Below are 21,703 nucleotides of genomic sequence, written 5' to 3' on the forward strand. Positions count from 1 at the left end.
ATCTACCCAAGCTAAAGACGTTTGAGGATAGCCAAGAACCCATCCCATAGAGGGGGACTGGTAACATCTATTTGTTCCCTTCACAGGTGTTATAACAAAAACTATTCTTTGTATATTTGGTTTCCATTGGATGATTGAAGTTATTACTCTTTCTTTTTGTTGTTTAACTATGATTGTGGCATAGATCTGGAGTTTGGAAGGTTTTTTCTCCATCAGTTGCTGCAGATCTACAATGCTTAGCAACCATTTATATTGTTGATATTGTTTGTCATCCACAATCCTAAGTGGGTTCTTTTCCTACATCTTTGAGAAGAAAACACAACAACAAAATTGGCAACTCCATTGGAGATTTTCTGATTGTTGCTAATCACAAAATTGGTGACTCCACTGGGTTTTATAATTCAGATCCAGAAACCTCGGTGACCTTCAGTTTTCAAACTTAGGGTGTCTTCTTTTGTCAATTCTCTTAATGTTTCCTAGTTTTTTAACCTCAGAACTGTTAAATTTCTGACTTCTGCAAGCTTTCTGGTATTTTTCGTAGGCCACAGGAACTAGCCATGAAAAAATGTCGTCTGGAGGCCAGAGCGCACTTAACAGCCCAAAAAGTGTGATCCCTGCTGGAAAATAGGTCAAGACCTACAATTTATGGGTTTTAGGGTTTTTCTCAGATCTGTTTCTGGGTTTTGCAGAGAGTTGCCTGCTAGGTTGTATGACCTATGTATCATCCCTCTTAGGCCTTGATCCACTCTGATTTACTCATCGAAGTCGAATTTAGCCTCCCCTAGGGATTCTAGTACACTTCCACCTTTCTAGGAGGAGTTTAGCTGAGTGAGTAGTCTGAGTTTCTGCAGCACTTTCAACCACATTTTTCATATTTGTACCCTTTTATTTTAGATATGTAAATATAGGTTGTTACCATCCATAGTTTCACATTTAAAATTTTTGGTCATTGGCCTTAGGGTCCCATCGGTTGCCCTAGGTGTTTCACCCATCTCCCTATCTTTTTGCAGCAATCTTCCCCTTTGGTTTCTTGCTGTTGCTGCACTACTTTCTAGCAGCTTAGTGTCACTTGATCACAGTCAAACTAACATCTAGATATCTTGATCACTTTAGTGTATTTTTCGTTTATTTTGCCACCAACCAGCACAGTGTTTGCAAACCTAGTTTGGGTTGGGTTTAGTTAATTGTTTTGCTATTCATTTTTTGTTGTTAATTTCAGTTTATTTTCAGCAAGTTTTTTCTTTTTTTACAAACACGATCTGGGCTTAATCAATAAATAAAATCACACACAGAAGCATAACTTAAACGAAGGGCGCTTGGTTGACACAGGCAAGCCAAGACTTAACATAATAAATTTATCTCCCCTCATCGAGACAAAGGCATATTGTTGATCTCCCTTCACCATTTCCATGTCACGTGTGTCCTACCACCATTGCGCCACCAAGGCGTTTGTCATGGAGATTATTAGGCCTTCATCCACAGTTTCCGCTTGGGAATTTTACCCCTCCCCGTTGGGTTCGAGTTCATAGCCCTCCGAGTCCCCACATCGACTCTTCTACTAGTTCACCCGAGTCCCCATCTGAGTCCGAGCCTCCTTCACTGCATATCATCACCATGTCTGAACCCACAGCTGATGCAGGAACCCAACCTGGTATTGGCTCTGGTTCTATCTCGGTGGTCACATCAAGTAGAATAGTCTCAAGAAGCGTTCCAGCAACCCCCATGCTCCCCTTTATGGATGGGTTAAGTCTACCAGATTTTAACCAGTTGATAAATGACCCCATACACCATGATTCTAGTTGGCCTTCTATGCCAACTAAGCTTCCCTCAAACATCCCAAAATTTGAGGAAAATGCTAGAGAGGATCCTACCAACCATGCCTGATCCTTCCACATGTGGTGCTCATCCAACTCCATTACCGATGACTCAATTTGTCTTTGGCTATTCCAACACACACTCACTGGAGATGCTGCAGAATGGTATGTAGACCAACCCTCCGCATCTCATTCCATTTTCGTGATGCTTGCTAAAGCATTCGTTTCATATTTCTAGTTACCTCTCTCGTACGACACTGGTACGGAGCTATTGACCTCATTCCGTCAGTCTTTCTCCACTCACCTTTCTAACCATGTTCAAGAGTGGTGTCGAAGGAGGAGCACATGCCATGCCCTGCCCTTCGAGGATCATATCTATTGAGATTAGTTTCTTAGGAGCCTCTTAGCACCCATTGGAAAATATGTCTGTCCCATGTTCCTCAGACTGAGGAAGATGCTCTCAAAACTGCTCTGAGATATGACCTGACTTGTGCGCAATCTGGTTATGTCTATACCGTCATTCCAAACCTCCCTTGTCCTGGAAGTGCTAATGCACTGAGAGCATCTCACACTGCTGATGGTGTCATTGGAACCCTTTCACATCGTTCGTCATATACTCAACAAAGTTATGGCTATCTGCAGGGAGGCACTAGTTCCTCTAAAACGCATGCCCCTCCTACTAGCAACATGTTTTTAGGGCCCCAACCTATCTACTAAACCGTTGCTCCTCCTTATGCATATCCTAATGCTCCAACACCTCAAGCATTAGCACCGTAACCTCCCATGCATCCTGAGCCCCAGCAACCATCACTCCCTTAGGGTCATGTGTTTGTGCAGTAGAGTGTGACCAATCCCCAAAATTCGAAGAAAAAGAATAAGGGTAAGGGTAACAAGGGTAACCAAGGTAATCAAGGTAATCAACCTAGTGAACCCCAAGGGAACCAACCTAACACTAACAACTAGCAACAGGGTAGCCAACCCAAGAAGAACAAGGTTATTCGTACGAACAAGCCTTGTGCATGTTGTGGTATACATGGCAATTATACATATGAGTATCCTCTCTTACCCCAAATGTGCCAAATGTGGGAAGCTCAAGTAGCTTCTAAAGGTCAAAAATTGTCTCAGAATCCCACGCCATCTCAACCAACAGTGCTCACAAACCCTTTCCATCAACAAGGATTTGTTGCTACTCAACCTCAGCCAGGTCAAGCAATCCATTCCCCACAACCTTCTGGTCCTGGTGACTACAAGATCCTTATGATGAACTCTCATGAGGTTAACCCCTCCAATATCAACTTGCAAACTCAGTTGCATCAATATGACAAGCCCTCGACTTCATCTGCCATCGAGTCCAAAACCAAAGTATCTGATGAGCCTCTTACGACACCAAATGGTTTGTTACATATCCCTCAACCTAAAGTTGAGGCCATCCCTAAGATCCTAAAGGGACCAATACGCTGTAATGTAGCTTCTAATAGAGTTGCCCATACATATAATATAGTAGATGACTTGGCACAATCACCCGCTGCCATGTCGACACTGGAAGTCCTCCAGTCGTGCCCATCTCAAAAGAAAGCTCTACTAACTACCTTGGGTGCAGTAAATCCTTATGACGATCGTTTGATTCTCTTCTTGGTTGATACATCATAACATCCCTAATTGCCTTCATCTATTGCTTTCCAGATAGAGTCCATAATGCCATAATCTCCTGATGCATTATAGATGAAGGTGCATCCACTTGTGTGATGTTCGCCTCTGTTTGGAAACAACTTAAGTCACTTGAGTTGTCCCCCTCCACCATCACTTTGCGTGCTTGGGACAGACACTCCTCCTAGACCCTTGGCATGTACCGCAACTATCCAGTAACTCTTGCAGGCAAGACTATCCATCTCGACATTGAAGTCATTGATGCCCCTTTGGATTACAATATTCTCTTCGATCATAGTTACAAATATGCCATGTTAGCGGTCTCGTCCGTGGTGTTCCACAAGATGTGATTCCCCCATGAAGGGAAGATCGTTACCATCGATCAGTTGACTTACTACGAGCAGCATCTGTGACCTCCCCTGAGTCCATTATCTCAACAATGTCAGATAAATAGTCTTCTCTTCCTCTCACCGGTGTTTCACCCGGAGTCTATAAAGGCTCCTCTTTGTTGGTTTCTTTCCCTGGTCCTCCCCCTCCCATCTTAGAGCCTAACTCTATGAGTGTTTCCATGTTACAAGCGTCATGGTCTGCCCTTAAGTAGTTTGGTACACCTGATCAACAACCAACTCCTCAACACCCTCTTGTTGCCATTTCAGCCGAGCCCTCTAGATCCACCCACCTAGGACCTCGTCTGTTAGTGGGTGCCTCTCCTATGTTCCCACTAGGAACTGTTCCTCCGGACCTCAACCATCTAGGAGCTACTCCACTAGGACATTACCCTATAGGCTAGATACCTGTCTTATTTCTCCCTCTGGGAATATTTTCTGTGCCTGTCATGGCTTTACTAGTCCTTCCTAATATGACCCTAGGATCCCCGTATGGTACATTGATCCTCCTGCAAACATTCCATCGGGTTAGATAAGACCCTATCATGCTCTGACCCCGGTTCAATCGGTCCCTATGGCCCCTATCGCTACTTCAGTTCCATCACAACCTCAATAAGAACCCACTCCTGTCGCAAAAGCATCCAGACAGGGGGGCAAAGCCAAGATGAATTAACCTAATGACAAGGCTCCCTAAGCACCTCTAGCTCCTAAGGCCCCAAAGCCATCACCTATGTGTGCTTTGTGCAAGGTTATTGGGCATGCCACCAATAATTTTCCTAAGCTTCCTCATCTCAAACCTTTGGTTCATGAAGCGTTCCTTGAGTCAAATATCCCTGAGGTCCAAATTACCTTACCGGGACCAGCCAAGAAACTCAAAACACTATGCACAAATCACCCTTGTGCCTTGTGTGATCATCATGGTCACTATTCCCATTGTTGCCCTCATCTCGATGAATTTCGCGATTGCCTTGGGGTGCTTCGCGAATACGAGGCCACTCGTAGTGGATCATATACTCCTCTACCCATGGATTTTGGTACCACTAGTCAACCAAAACAGGGAGACTCTGGACCCACCATTGTGATCCCTCACCCCAATGTCGAGATGATGGACACCACAGGCCGTATCCTTTACCTGTTGTCATCCTTAAGTTCCTCGCAGTCAAACCTTTCTGAGGTTTCTACGGACACTTCTATTGAACCTCTTTCAACAGAATCCCAGGTCTCAACATCCGTAGATCCTCCATATACCAACCCATCGTCTACCATTCAAGATGATGCGTATGTGAACCTTATTTCTCAGGTTAATGCACCAGGTAACATCACCGCATCACATAGTCAGTCTTCCTCCCATCTGCCCATCTCCCAGCCTGATGAGGACACCATGGAAGCTATATCTACCCCTGATTACCCCTGGTCTTAAGCAAGGGGGCATTTCTTCAGAGGATTTTGAAGTCCATTTCCTTCCTAATTCTCCAAATGTGCTCTACCTCAAGAAATTTCACCCATAGCGTATCCCTTTGATTTGCATGTCTTTATTTCTACCATGAAGTTATGTAGATTACATCATCTCATACGTTGTCTTTTTCTCCTTTTAGATGGATCCATGATCCACATTGTATATCGGTCATGCCGAAGGTGCGAGTTGCTTCTCCCAGAATCTAGCTTGGGCCATTTTTACCCCCTTGCATACATTAGTCCTTGCAAATGGCGTGTGTATTGGATTTTCCACCAATAATCAAGCCGAATATGATGTAGTGATAGGTTTGTTAGTCAATGCCCTCGCTCATCGTATCCTTCATATTCATGTTCATTTAGATTCCTTGCTACTTGTCATGCAATTGGATGGTGTGTATCATGTGCATAACCAAGTCCTATTTAGAAAATATCTACGAGTTAAGTTGTTGGTACGTGAATTTGAAACCATTATGTTTAGTTATGCTCCTAGAGCCCAAAATAACTATGTAGATGCCATTGCAAACAACATTCTATATTGGCATTTATCACATGTATACCACAAAAGACAACCATAAACAAACAAATGGGGAACCATCATCATCATGTAAAATGCATAATCATATTATGTATCATAAAAGTGTTTGGAGCCCTTAGCTCTTAATACATATGATATGCCCATAACATACTGTTGGGCCGAGATGCTTGAATCCCTTTTTTGAGCACTCGGAACACAATGGTGCTCCACAAACTTATCCTGCTAGGGGGCATCATTCCCACCTTTTCATACCAGATCAGTCCCTTCCATCACATATGTTTGCAGGAAGAATCCCCTTCTTGGAGGCATGATGGTTTTCCCCTAACCATCTTCTCAATTGAGTCTCGGCTTAGATCCCACCGAATCTAGGTATGGTCGATTATCTGCCCATTCCTTGGATAGTTTGTCCTACTGGCCCCTCTAGTGATCCATATGCACATCACATATCATAGAAGTTTGATACCATATCTTCAAATATTCTACTCTATGTCCACATAGTCCCCATGTTTGACTTCATGGGTGAGGATGATTCTAGACCTCCTCTAGTAGTTCATTCTCGTTTTCCTCTTCCCTTACTTCTTCACTAGGAACCATCATTCCAAGAAGCATTAAGGCCATATTTAGACAAGTAAGGCCACTTGCCTGAAAGTCACTAATCCAGATTCTGATGGTTGGTTTGTTCGCTATGATCTCCACAAGATTTAGGGCCTTATCCTCCTCTCAAATTGGAGGGAAACCACCCTTTAATAGGAAAACCCATAGTTTTTTAGTCGCACATTGCGACTAGACCATAGCTCTATTTAATGAACCATTAGCACCGTTGGAAACCTCTCATCGAGTACCATAATGGGTCTCTCTTCTTTTATGATGATTTGACACTTCACTTGGAAGCCATTTTTCCAAGAAGGGTCACTTCATCACCTCCTAAAATCGAATTTCTTCATAAGAGACACTTGTACTTTGAGGTCCACCTCCTCTTAATACTTATCGTACCATGTGTTGATTTTTCATCATGAGTAACCATCATTTACTCATGTTTTGATGGTCCCCACTGGGCCTATTCTGTGTGGCAACGTCATCGAGTCACCCTCATTCAGAGCATCCGTGATGAGTCGCCCTTGCATCCATGGAATATGTTCCACATCCAATTGTATCATGTCATAGTATTCCATCCATATTTGCATATCGTTCATCCTGTGTTGCCCATTTTGGCCTCTAGTCATATTGTTCCCATCCCCTCAAGAATTGAGTCAGTTGCTACCAAGTCAACCATGTACTTTATGCTTTGGCAAGGGAAATTGTATGTTTGTCCCTCAGTACCACTTTACTCATTATCCCTGGTGTCAGTCCATCAATCACATTACTATTTTCCCTTGTGCCTTAATTGAGGATCCTCATTTCGTCACCTATCGCAGGCCCTATTCTGTTAACATCAGCTCATTTATTCTAGAAGAACAACCTAGAGGGTGATGTATCTTGGTTTTAGCTCCCATTCTTGTTCAATGCCTTGGATCGAGCAAAGGGACTCATTATTTCCCTTTGACTTGGTCATTTCATGTTCGTGATTCATACACTTGATGGTCTAGTGATGCAACTGATTGTACCAGTGATTCCAGGGTGTGTGTGAGATGTTTGAGACCTCATGAGGGGATGGCCCTTCAAGTAGCCCCCCACATGCCCAGATGCATTCCTCTTATGTTACAACCTCAAATGTAGTTCCACAGAGTTGATGGGCTTGGTTCCTATCGATCGCAGTGTTCATAGCATGCACATCTCATCTAGATGATCCATTCAGTTTTGCAGATGCCTTCCTTATTCAGCAAGGGCTTCTCTGGTTGTTCTACCCTCCCTACCACCCCTTTCTTTGGAGGGAAGGGGCTTTGTATCTCATGTACTCAGATATTATTATATTCAGTCCCGACTCATGTTTTTCCAAGTGCATTATGTATATGGGACACATTGTATTGTATTATTTTTTGGCTATGTTATGCTAGCATGTCATGTGCCATTCAACTTGTACTTCATTGTCAGTTTTATATTTCTGGGTGAAACATTATTTTTTTACTAAGTTATCTCGACAGGTATGGGTATGCCTCCCTCGCCTCATTGAGGTCCGGTACCACAACAGAAAAAGAGACTTGCATCAGTCTTGCTCCCTCTGTCCCTATCCTCTTTCAATTTAGCTTTATTGGTCTCTCTCTCTCTGACTCCCCTATGTTGTCTAGTGATTGTGTCTTTACAACGTACTTCAGTCATACGTTTTTCTCCTAACACTCGTACGTTGGGGGGCAATCTGTTATCACCAAAAAATTTATCATCTAGCCTAATTTACTAAATGGACCGAAGTACTCCATTTAAAGCCAATTTTACCATAGTAAAATTGCTTTCACTGTGAGAAATTACTTAATAAACCACCTTTGTTAAGTAATTTATAGTTAAACCCATGAAGAATAATTAAATAAATCACTATTTATTTGATTTTATTCTAGGAATAATTAATTAAACCATTGTTCAATTATTATTCCTTGTCATATTTGACCCAATCATGAAAAATAAACAGATAAATCATTAATTATCTTATTTTTCTCTAAGAATAATTAATTAATCACTAATTAATTATTATTCTTTGTTAAATTTGACTAAATCCCTTAGGAATAATTAAATAAATCCTTATTTATTTATTATTCCTTAACTAATTCCTTGAGACGATAAATAAATCATTTACTTATTTATTATTTCTAAATAAAAGTTTAAATACTTTTTCCCTCCTAAACAAATACAATAAAATATTCCAGGCGGTTATTCCAAGAATGGGATCAATAATATTTTATTATTGCTCATTGTTCGAGGATAACTCAATATTTTGTTATAAATAGAAGGGTTTTCCATTCATTATTCACTTTTGATTATTTTCATTGTTACACTCACCATTGTAACTCTGATTATTTTCATTGTCGCACACCATATTTTTGTGGATTTATACATTATATAGGAGAGAGACTTTGCACAAGCTGAAGACGTTTGAGGATAGCCAAGAACCCGTCCCATAGAGGGGGACTGGTAATATCTATTTATTCCCTTCACAGGTGTTATAATAAAAACTATTCTTTGTATATCTGGTTTCCATTGGATGATTGGAGTTATTATTCTTTATTTTTGTTGTTTAACTATGATTGTCGCATAGATCCGAACTTTGGTAGGTTTTTTTCTATCGGTTGTTGCAGATCTACAATATTTAGCAGCCATTTATATTGTTGAGATTGTTTTTCATCCACAATCTTAAGTGGGTTCCTTTTGTACATCTTTGAGAATAAAACAATACAACAGTCATCATATGATGAAGAACCTGAAATAGGAGAAAAAGGTGGCACAAGTGTTGAAGACGACAGAACCATCAAATTAGATTTACAAGGCAAGAGATTTTTATCAAATTTAACCTCTTCTAATGACTATTTCGTTGGAATTTGAAGAAGTATTTATGATTTTACATCTTCAAAATATCCAACAAAAATACAATTCTCATTTTAGGTTGTAGAGATTTTTTTTCTCATCGGGTATGTGAACCCATGTTACACTACCAGTGGCTTAAATCTGGTTCAATTTTAGTCCTTTCTTCTTCTGGTGTTATCTCTTTTAAATCCTTTGTGTGAGTGCAATTTACTATTTAATTTTGATAATTGATTTCTTTTGTCCAATAATGAAGACTTAATCCCTTAGATTAAATCATACAATTAGTCATTTTCTTTAATGTATGGTTCTTTCTTTCAACAACATCATTTTGTTGTGGTGTATATTGAATGATATGTTGCATTTGAATGCCCTCTATAGTGCAATACATTGTGAATTTATTGTTGACATACATAAATCCATTATATGTTCTTAACTTTGTAGTTGATGTCCAAATTATTTTTCTACAAAGGTCTTGTAGGCCAAGAACAAGTAAAAAGCTCCACTCTTAAGTTTTAAGAAGTAAACCCAAGTTTATATGGTGAAGCCATCAATGAAAGTTAAGAAGTACTTGTACCTCGAGAAAGTAGGAGAAGAAAGTGGACCACAAAAAATATTGTGAACAAACTGCCAAGGGGCTAAGGTATGCTAAGAGGCACATTTGTCAAAATTGTCCCAATCATGTTTGTTGGGAACACAATTATCACAAACACCATCTATGTAAGAAACAAGAGGAAGACCAATCACCATATTTTGATTACATAGTTGTTGCAATGATTTATAGTTTGAGTGACCAAAATGCTTATACCAAATTTTGCTCAAGTCTTCACCGTGAGAAATAAATACCGAGGGAAAATGTAATAACCCAAAGTTTTCATACTTGTACAACTTGGTAATTGTTGAAAAAATGTAACTAGGTTCGTCCTTCATAATGACATGTGTAAGCATGATTTTATGTAATTGATGTAAAGAATAAAAATAAATTATTTTGTAATTCTTGAGTCATGGGTTTCATGCTCAAGGAATTTTATTTTTGGTTGAAGCTCCCATTGTGAGCTATTAGGTTTGGACATCAAGTCATAAAAGTCTAGTGAGTCAATGTCAAGGATTGAAGACCCATTTGTGCATGTTATACATTGTAAAAGAAAAATTTGTTTGAGTCATTAACCCTCCAAGACCATGTCACAAGCTCTCCTTGAAGTTGGATTACAAAAAGGAATAAGGATGATTCTAGAAGGGAATGCCTTCCTAGGCACAAGGTCAAGTCGGCCTATATCACATGTACAATCCACTGTATATAGAGCAACTCGGCATCACTTGGAGGACAATTTGGTCAAGCATCCAACTAGGGTTTTGCAATAGGGTTACATTAGCCCTTACAGAAGTCAAGTAAAGGGTCACCAAACCATAAATATTTCTAGTCGAGATTACAAGGAGAAGCCCTCAAGGCAAGTGGAGGAGAAAAACATCTTAAAGGTCCATAATTCAGCCCACACATGTGATTTTGTAGAATTTTCAGACAACCAAAAGTTGCATTTTTGTGGAGGAAGGGCAAAGTACTAGAGTAGCTAAAAGTTGCAGTGTTAGAAGTCAATTTTACTAGAGTTGACTTGAGCTAGAAGAAGAAGTAGTGAAGAAGGGTCTTGTGACCCAGTCTTGGAGAGGTTGTTGTGTCAAGGGTCTTGGTCTTGGTCTTGGTACTCGTCACTTGAAGTTTCTATAAGAATAATAATTTGTTTGGTTTTTCCTCTCAAGGTTGAGAGGTTTTGGCCCTGGCTGATCACCTACATTTTATGTCTCTTGTCTCCTTATTGTTTATGATTTGGTAGTTGTTTGATGAATAAGAACACTATAATAATCTAAGTTAAGAGAAGAACCTAATATAAAGAAATAAAAGCATTCACAAGCAGTTATCATTACAAGAGAAATCACCTCATTCTTATGCCCTAGATTTCTCAACATGGTATCAGAGCTAAGGTAGAAAATCAAGGAAATGAAACTCATCAAGAGACACTCAAGCATTCAAGGATCGAAACTATAGAAATGCATTAAATAAGACCTAAAATATCATCTCATCCTAAAAGTATCTTGAAGTCAAGATCTACAAGGAAGTGTCAAAACACTAGATCGAAGAAGAAGTCTACATCAAAAGAAGTCTTGGATCTTCACTCAAGTAATCATCAAGGAAAAACAACCACAAAGACCCTACTCCTTCTCAAGTTGAAGAAATCTACAAATCAAAGTAACTTGAATATTACTCATTGAAGAAAATCAATATTAAGGACATTGTCATCATCATCAACAAAGACATCATCATCTTCTAAGGTGATCTCCCTCTCTTTGGAGCCAAGGATCACTCTTGAATAAAAATATCTTCATCAAAGAGAGGTTTATCATTATCTATATCATCATCAAGTTCAAGGAGGCAATGAGTGGAAAAAGAATCTTCAAAAGTAAGTATAATTATGTCTACACCTGAATCTGTCAAAATGTCTTTTTACAAGGAAAGCAACAAGTTGGTTGGGGCTTCAAACTTTCTTGCATGGAAGAAGAGGACAAATCTAAATATCATTGAGAATGAGCTCATGGAACATGTTAAGGGCTCAATCACCAAACCTCCAAAAGAATATTCTTAAGAACTTGTAAGATTTATGCAAGGGGAGGTAATGGCTCAAGAGATTCTCATAGAATCCATCAAGGACACCCTCATTCCATATGTATCTAAACTCAAAACTTCAAAATAAATATATGACAAATTGGTAGAGTTGTTTTACGTAAGAACTGCAAGAGAGGTTATATCATTAAGGAAACAACTCTACAAGCTAAGGATATCAGAAAAAGAATGAATAACCTCATACTTTATGAGGATATCTAAAATAAGGGATCAACTTCAAGATCTGGGAGAAATAATGTCTGACAAAGAGATGACCACCGTAGTACTAAATGCACTACCATAGGAATGGGGTAACTTCACATCCGACATTTATGGGAAGAAGGAAGCTACTCAATTCAAGGATCTATGGTCACTATGCAAGATTAAAGAAACTAGGACAGAGGCAAAAACTAATGTAGGACCAAGTGAGCAAAATGAAGCATATGCTACAATGGAAAAAAGAAAAGGAAAATTTGGAAAGTTTGGTCCTAAAAAAAAGAAGAAGAATATGGCCAAGGTTCAATGCTATGGATGTCAAGAATACGGGAATTACAAGAGATATTTTCCTAATCTCAAGAATGACAATAACAAAAGAGGAAGAGAAGAAGCCCATCTCACCGAAAAAATGGAGGAAGCTGAAAATAAGAAATCCAAGAAAGAGGAAGTAAATATCTCTACTATGATTGAGATAGTCTTTCTCGCCTAGTTGTTTTCAAGTTTCTATTTTTTAAGTTTTCTGTTGTAATATATGGCCATCATGAGTCACTAAGGAGCATGATATGAAGCATCATGGCATCATAGAAACATTGAATGCAAGAGCTTGTGAAATCATCATAGAGAAGCATGAAAGATATAACTCTATGGCAGTTACCTATGGAAAAAGATAGCTCTTGGTAACCTCATTAGAAGGATAATTGTATTGGTGAGAAAAGGGAAAAATCGTCTAGTAAAAATCACATCATACAAAAGGAGAACTTTTCTTGAATAAGGATACTCAAGATCCTCTGTTGGAATCTTCATTGCAAAGTTCATCAATTAAAAGGAAGAAAGTGTTTCATCAAGAATTCCAACTCGTGGGAAGTCATGGGATGGTGGAATGATATCAAAATAAGTGAAGAAGATCAAGGAATTGAATTTATTTCAATCAAGGAAGTTGCTAAAGGAAGTTTATATGACCTAAAGGAAAATGAGGTATGTATGCTTGTATTTGATAAAAGAGTCATGTCATATGGTTGTAGGTAACATGGATAAATTATCTATCTCGAGAGCATGATCAAAAGAAAGGATCTCCTCTTTTGAAAGGATGCAAGGAGGCATGGGTCACACATTAACTAGATGAAATCAACATAATATGTCCTCATATGAAATATAAGGTGGTTCAAAAAAATTAGAGAAACTCTGATTGGAAGTTCCTGGAAAGGAATTGTGTGAAGAAAAAAAGGAAGATATCATGAAATATGCAACTATGGAAGAGGCAATCAACATCCAAGGACTTCAATATTTGACTATGATATCTCCATAAAAGATATGAAAACCTTGATGAAGTCTGAAAAAATAAAGAGACCCTTGATAGTATATATATTTTGGAGATGAGTCAATATGTATGCAAGATGTTGATGCAAATTGGAAGATGTCACAATGAAATACCATCACAAAGATACTTTTGTTTTAATGTTCATTTCTTACTTTTGAACAATATCTGGATGGGCTAATGTACGTCTGCTAAGGGAAGAGTTGTGTAAGTCTTCTACCACTAATGATCATGTGGTAGGATGAAAGGTCCTTAAGAAAACATGATATGAAGAAGGCAACATGGCATGAAGGAAGGCCACATATGGACTAATGGATCACTTTCCAATGAAAGAAATGATGACATGACCCATAGATGAAAGTAATGGATGGTTTGTTCCCTACAAAGAAGTCCCAAAAGATGTAGAATCTATGATAAATATTCATGACATCAAAGGAAGGAGTTATACAAGTAGTTGGTTGTCCCATGATATCCACCTAAAGAGTTGTAGGAAGCAAGTCCCCAGTCAAGAGGGAGCTTGGTCAAGTCCCTAGTTAAGAGGGAGAGATAGACACATCATTATTGTCTTCAATTGGGAAGACATAATGGAGGATTGGGTAAACTTCTTGAATCTAATACTCTTTGAGGATGTGATAGGGCATGCAGAATAAGAGTAGTTGTAGAGGACCAATATTCTTTGAGGACTGGAATCCAAGGTAAGAATAGTCTTGGTGGAACACACTCTGATAACCTAGGTGGGGTATGTTCCAAGTGAGACAATGACAAGGGTGTCTATACATCATTGGTCTTATTCGCGTTTCAGCTTCTGTGATCCATAATTTGTTAATTCATGAAAATTTTCGGAGAAAATCACAGAGAGAATATTTGGTCGACGTGTTTCGAACTAGCCAGTGTGGTTCATCTTCAGGACAAGATGAAGAGACAGATCTTATATGAAAGTTAAATAAGAAAATGGGTCAACCTGACTGTTAGGGGAAAAACGGCTATATTTGACTCGGGAGGGAAAATAATATTATAAAACAATTCAATGACTATATATGTTTAGTGAAGGGGATTACTTTAAAATGTTAAATAATAATAAATAATAGTTTAATTTATTTAAATAAGTATATTAATAATTTTTTATTTTTTTATTTTTCTTTAATTAATGTTATTTGTTTATTTAACTGATTATTAATAAATAATATTATTTATTTACTTATTATGCCATTAAAAATGAGACAAAAAATAAAAATAAAATAGATAAATAAATATACCAAATCCTTGAAAAATTATTAAAAATAGGGGTTCTAAAAAACTATATATATATATATATATATATATATATATATATATATATATATATATATATATATACATATACATATATATGTATATATATATACATATATATATGTATATACATATATATACATATATATGTATATATATATACATATACATATATATGTATATATATATACATATATATATGTATATACATATATATACATATATATGTATATATATATACATATACATATATATGTATATATATACATACATATACATACATATACATATACATATACATATACATATACATATACATACATATACATATACATATACATATACATATACATATACATATATATATAGATGGAATAAAAATAAAAATATAACTTCTAATTAAAAAAATAAAAATAAATAGATAAATAAATAAGGACTAAGAGGAGAGGGCAGGAATCCAACAACTACTAATTTTCTAGCCGTCTTCCCTAATAATGTTATTAGAAGACCTCTCAATTTCAATGGATTCCCTAAACTTGCAGTGATGAAAATGAGAAATTTTCACGACAACCTTAGCATCCTCAATGCATATATGATCCTTGGTCTTCACTGCATGCTCTTCTAAATAAATAAATAAATAAGGACCAAGAGGAGAGGGCAGGAATCCAACAGCTACTAATTTTCCAGTCGTCTTCCCTATTAATGTTATTAGAAGACCTCTCAATTTCAATGGCTTCCCTAACTTGCAGTGATGAAAATGAGAAATTTTCGCGATGACCTTAGCAACCTCAATGCATATATGATCCTTGGTCTTCACTGCATTCTCTGCTAAAGCAGAGGATTTGATCCTCCCATGTTTGATATTAGCCGCATGTTCCTTAATCCTTTGGTTAATAGACCGACTTGTTTCACCAATGTATGAGATCCCACACGAACATGGGATGACATAAAGACCTTTCAAATCCATAGGATTTACCTTGTCTTTAACCGACTTTAGGGAGCTTCTAATTGTGTTGAGGGGTCTAAAGGTTGAGGGAACATTATGTTTCTTCAAGATTCTTGCAATCTTTTCTGTCGTTCCTTGAATGAAGAGGAGTTGAACTCCTGAACATCGATCAATCATGTCAGTCTTAACCCTAGGACCCTTACCAGCTTTGAGGAAAGCTTTAACACCTCGCTGCCTGCTATAACCATTCTGAACAAAGACATTAATAAGATGGGACTTCTCTTTAGAAAGGTGGTCCTCATTTGAAATCCTTAAAGCATGGGTGGCTAATGTGCTGAGAACACCTATCTTCTGAGTAGGAAAATGATGGGAACTTGCATGAAGATACTACTCAGTATGAGTCTTTTTTTGATACAGCTGATGGGAGAAAGATCCATCAGCCTTTCTAGAAATGAGGACATCAAGGAAAGGAAGACAACCATCAACTTCTCGCTCCATGGTGAACTTTATCATTGGTATTGTCAGCATTGAACTCTAATCTTGTGGAGAGATAGAGTAGTTAGTCAAGGCCTTTCTATGTGACAATGTTGGATGATATGATGCTAAGCAAATGGGTTACCAATCCAACTCTTATTATGAGAATTATTCAGTTTCAGAATGTCCAAGTAGCTTGTGTAGATTATGAATACTTCCCTAGTTAAGTGGGAGTGTTGAAAAAATGTAACTAGATTCGGTCTTCATAATGACGTGTAATCATGATTTTATGCAATTGATGCAAAGAAGAAAAATAAAATTATTTTGTAATGTTTGAGTCACGGGTTTCATGCTCAAGGAATTCTATTTTTAGTTGATGCTCCCATTGTGAGCTATTAGGTTTGGACATCAAGTCATAAAATTCTAGTGAGTCAATGTCAAGGATTGAAGACCCATTTGGGCATGTTATACATTGTAAAAGAAAAAATTGTTTGAGTCATTAACCCTCCAAGACCATGTCACAAGCTCTCCTTGAAGTCAACCTACAAAAAGGAATAAGGATGATTCTAGAAAGGCATGTCGGCCTAGGCACAAGGTCAAGTCAACCTATATCACATGGAAAATCCACTATATATAGAGCAACTCGAAATCACTTGGAGGACAATTCGGTCAAGCATCCAAGACAAGAGAAGAAGCACGAAAATCACAAGGAGAGAAACCTCATAACCAATGAGAAGAAAGAGAGGAAGAACGAAGATATTTGGCATTGTTTTTGGGTTAGTCTCCTCGCAAGTGTGACAAAAACTAGGGTTTCTATAGTAGGGTTACATTAGCCCTTACAGAAGTCAAGTAAAGATTCACCAAACCATCATTATTTCTAGCTGATATTACAAGGAGAAGCCCTCAAGTGAAGAGAAGGAGAAACACATCATAAAGTTCCATAATTCATCCCACAAATGTGATTTTACAAAAGTTTCAGACAACTGAAAGTTGCAGATTTCAGGAGGAAGGCCAAAGTACTAGAGCAACCAAAATTTGCAGTGTTAGAAGTCAATTTTACTAGAGTTTACTTGAGCTAGACGAATGAGTAGTGAAGAAGGGTCTTGTGACTTGGTCTTTGAGAGGTTGTTATGTCAAGGGTCTTGGTCTTGGTCTTGGTATTCATCACTTGAATTTTCTATAATAAGAAGAATTTGTTTGGGTTTTCCTCTCAGGTTGGAGAGGTTTTGGCCTTGTCTGATTGCCTACATTTTGTGTCTCTTGTTTCCTTATTTTTTATGCTTTGGTAGTTGTTTGATGAAGAAGAACACTATAATAATTTAAGTTAAGAGAAATACCTAATCTAATTACAAGAGAAATCACCTCATTCCTATGCCCTAGATTTCTCAATATTAATACCATCAACTATTCCAATGGAAAGTACATGCTTAGGATCTTTTAAATACTTAATTTGTAGCAACCCAGAACCAAAACAAACAAACTATTTACATCAATCTATTCTTTTAATAATCAACATAAATTATTCCACTGATTAGCATATAATTTATAAAAACACGAGAAGAAAAGACTTACTAGTAAAGTGTCGATATATCTTACCGGATATTTTAGAGTTGTTGCGCTATCCGGATCTCATTGACTGCAACAATGTTTTGGGGATGACTCTCCACCTTGCCATAGACTCATCTTCACAATATTTCTATAGTTGGTCACCGCAATCCCTCAATCAACTACTACAACTAGTCAATCCTTTGTCTCTAGACATTCTCTTCTAGAAAGAATGAATGCCTCTCCTCTCCCTTTCAATCATTAAATAGAAAGTGGATTGGAAGGGGATATGCATGCACACAATTCATGTGTCATCATGCCAACTTCTATTTTTCTCTTTAAGTTTTCCTTAACTCAATGTTTTCCTTAATTTGATTCTTGCTTATTTAATTCCTTTTTATTTTTTGTTAGCTTTACTTATTCTTACTATTTTTATAGTTTATTTTTATTTACTTATTTATAACTTCACTTTATTATTCATTATTTTATTTATTTACTATTATTATCTTTTCTTTACTATTCTTATTTTATTTACTACTATTATTTTATTTACTTATGCATTCATATTTTCACTTTTTTATTATTTATTATTTCATTTATTTTATTATTATTATTTATTGATTTATTAATAAGAGGTATTACATACTCACCATATTCAAGAAACTTTGTCCTAAAATTAAGTTTAATCGTTTAACTTATTTATTTATTACTTCACGTTTTTCCTACACCCTTTATTGAACTAGTATACCAGTAGGCATCGATAGTTACATTACAGCACTGAGGAAATCATAAGAAATCTCAAGTCCTTTTTCCCAACTTTCTGAACAAGGCATAAAAACTCATCGGTCTGTACCAAAGCCCCAGGGCTCGATCCAAGTCTGAGACCTCGTCTACCCCACTGTAGGCATCCGGGCTTAGTACTCAATGAATTTTGGCATCTAGAAAGGCTGACCTAACTCCCTACACAACTCACTAAGGTATACAACCCTAAGCATTGAAGTCCTACGCTCACTTCTGGGCTTCGACATCCCAAATCCAATATTAGGCATTTGGCCTCCTCAATATGGTCCCATAGCCCCTCAAGGACTATACATCGAGAGTTATACAAGGAAAAAGAACCACGAGCATAAGTAGTGTTGGTTGAGTTTGTCTCCAGCTCATATTGTCTTTGTTACGGATAATAATAAATAATAATAATAATTAGTTACTAAATATGCATGTCTTAAAGGAAATGATTGTTCATGAAGGTACACCTGCCTAGGTATATAAGCAAACCCTCATTTGTAACCATCTCATATCATATCATATCTCTTGTATTCAAAATGCACACACACATCTATATATTTATTTAGTATCCTAAAATGAATACTTTTATATTCCAAATATTCTAAATATTTCATTGTGTATACAAATCCTTTTCATTACATTTGTATCAAAGTCATATTTTCTTATCCCGACCTTTGGTCATCAACTCTTTGTCAAGTTTGTTGGCATCACAATTGAGGCTTTTAATCACAGAAAATAATAAAATAAATAAAAATTAAAAATTAGAATAAGTTATGTAAAAAATAATTAAAAAATAAAAAGAAATATAAAAAAGCATTATGGTTGTCTATCACCGTCACTACCCAGAGCCATCGCATGCTGCAAATTAGCCTAGTCGTCTACTATTGTAGCTTCCCAAGAGACGTTGCTTACTACAAATCAAACCCACTGTCCAGCAAGGCCGTCAACATAGTCGTCCACACTCTTACATTGCTCGAGCCACTATCTCCAGAACAATTCCCTTTCTGTGGTTCACATTGCCCTATACACACCATTTCCCCTCCACTCAGACGTTACTTTTCAAATTTCCACTATGTTATTTTTTAGCTATCACTAACCTCTCTACACTGTTCCATATTCTTATTTAAGCGAACCACAGATTCATCACAAATGTAACCCTTAAGCAACATACTTGCAAATAATTATCATTGACAATATATGTGCCTGCAAATAAATTTATGAAAACTACTCAAGTATCCTTGTTCATCCATATCCTGTGGAAATCTTAGAAAATATCCACCCTCAAGAAACATTGTGAAGAATCACACTAATTTTTGGTATATCAGCTGACACTTTAGTATACATTAAAACTACTTAGAAAAACATATTAATTCACATAACTATTCAAGTTCAATTCCATACTATATAGGGATACATACTAATAAAATTGTTTCCCTAAAGTCTCACCTTTAAGGTTATAAAAGGTACCATTTGAAGTAAGTAGGGGAATTATCAAGTGAGAGATATTATATAAAGGGTTAAAAGGATTAAAAAGAAAAAAGAAAGAGTCAAATACATCTCAAAAGGGTTAAAAAGGAATATTTTATTTGGTATTTAGGATACTTTTATAAAGTAGAAGAAAAAAATGATATTTTAAAATGTTTAAGTTATAAAACTATTAGAAAAATAATATATACATATATAAGTACAAAGGGGATATTATTATAGAAGGAAAGAATAGTTTCTACAAAAGTTAAAAGAGGGTTAATTTAAAAAAAGAACACAAAAGAAGAGAGAGAAGAAGGTTATAAGTAACTAGTTTAAGGTAAAATATTATGAACTATGACAAACAAAAAATAGAGTCAAAGAAAAAGGAATAGATTTTAATCCGAAAATGCCAAAAGGAAGATTCTCTTGTAAAGGTGACATGATGTCATGTATGGATTATGTATATTAAAGGCGAATATTCAAGGAAAATATATTAATATCATTATCAACGAGAGCCATGAAGAAAAATACATTAATGATTTAGTAAATTAGTTATTAATTTAAAGATTGGATATAACTGAGAATAAAGAATATGTTAGGTCCCTAGACTACTAGTGTAACTCCTTATTGTTATTAGTACAACCCCCTTATTATATTGTTGTCCCCAATGTAGTCCCCATATTGTTATTATTGTGCCCCATAGAAGCCCACTATCGTTATTATTGTGCCCTTACATTATTATTGTTATGTCGGCTTTCATTTATTATGACCCCTTAGACTCCCATATATAGAAAGGAGGTATTTTCATTTGTATCATCTAAGAATTGTTTATTTGTGTAATGTAAAGGAGGTGGCCCGTCATCTATCTTTTGTATCTTTTTGTGCGCTAGTTTCATAACATTTGGTATCAGAGCTTTGGATTCTATGGTTTTACTACTCCAAATAGATCATTGTGGCATTTTCACTATAACTTTTTTCATGCGACATTTCAGAAGCTAACAAAAACATCCATTTGATATGAAATCTAATTGAACCTTAGGTCCAAATTTTAGATCTTGTATCGCTATAGTTTCGGAGATATGATATGAAGAACTTAGGGTTTTTGCAAGCTCCAGAATTTCATCTAAAACAAGTCATTGTGGAATTTTCGCTATAACTTTTTCACTGCGAAGTTTCAGAACATAAATGAAAAACCCATTTGAAAAGAAAGCGGTCTAAACCTTGGGTCCGAATTTCAGCTCTTGTCTCGCTATATTTTCGGATATATGATCTGAGGAAGTTAGGGTTTTTGCAGACTCTCAAATTAAATTTTAAACAGGTGACCTTGGGAAACTCGTCATAACTTTCTCTCTGAGCATTAGATTGAAATTGCATAAGAAGTTGCATAAAGAGGAAGGATTGTAGTATTCTGTGTATATTTTTTAGATCCGAAGGTCAAAACACTGACACGTGGAACTTCATACAAGTTTGCTCTTCTGAAAAGGTATATAATCAGGTCACCTTGGAGATTGTGCATAACTCTTTCTTGGAGAATCCAATTTAGATTAGACTGGTGGCATTGGAAAGAGGACGCAGAGGGCTATTGCAGGTTGCAATTTCAAAACTTAAAGATCCAAAAGTACAGAGTTACAGTCATTTCAAGATTGAGCTCCTAAAATCAAGAAAAAGCGAGATGAGGAAGTTTGATGGCAAGGATCCAGTAAATTGGATACTACAGATGGAGAAATATTTTGATCTACATGGTG

This window comes from Pinus tabuliformis, chromosome J (genome assembly GCF_031772625.1).
Source record: "Pinus tabuliformis cultivar Carrire ecotype Pingquan chromosome J, CPIR1, whole genome shotgun sequence".
Lineage (NCBI taxonomy): Eukaryota > Viridiplantae > Streptophyta > Pinopsida > Pinales > Pinaceae > Pinus > Pinus tabuliformis.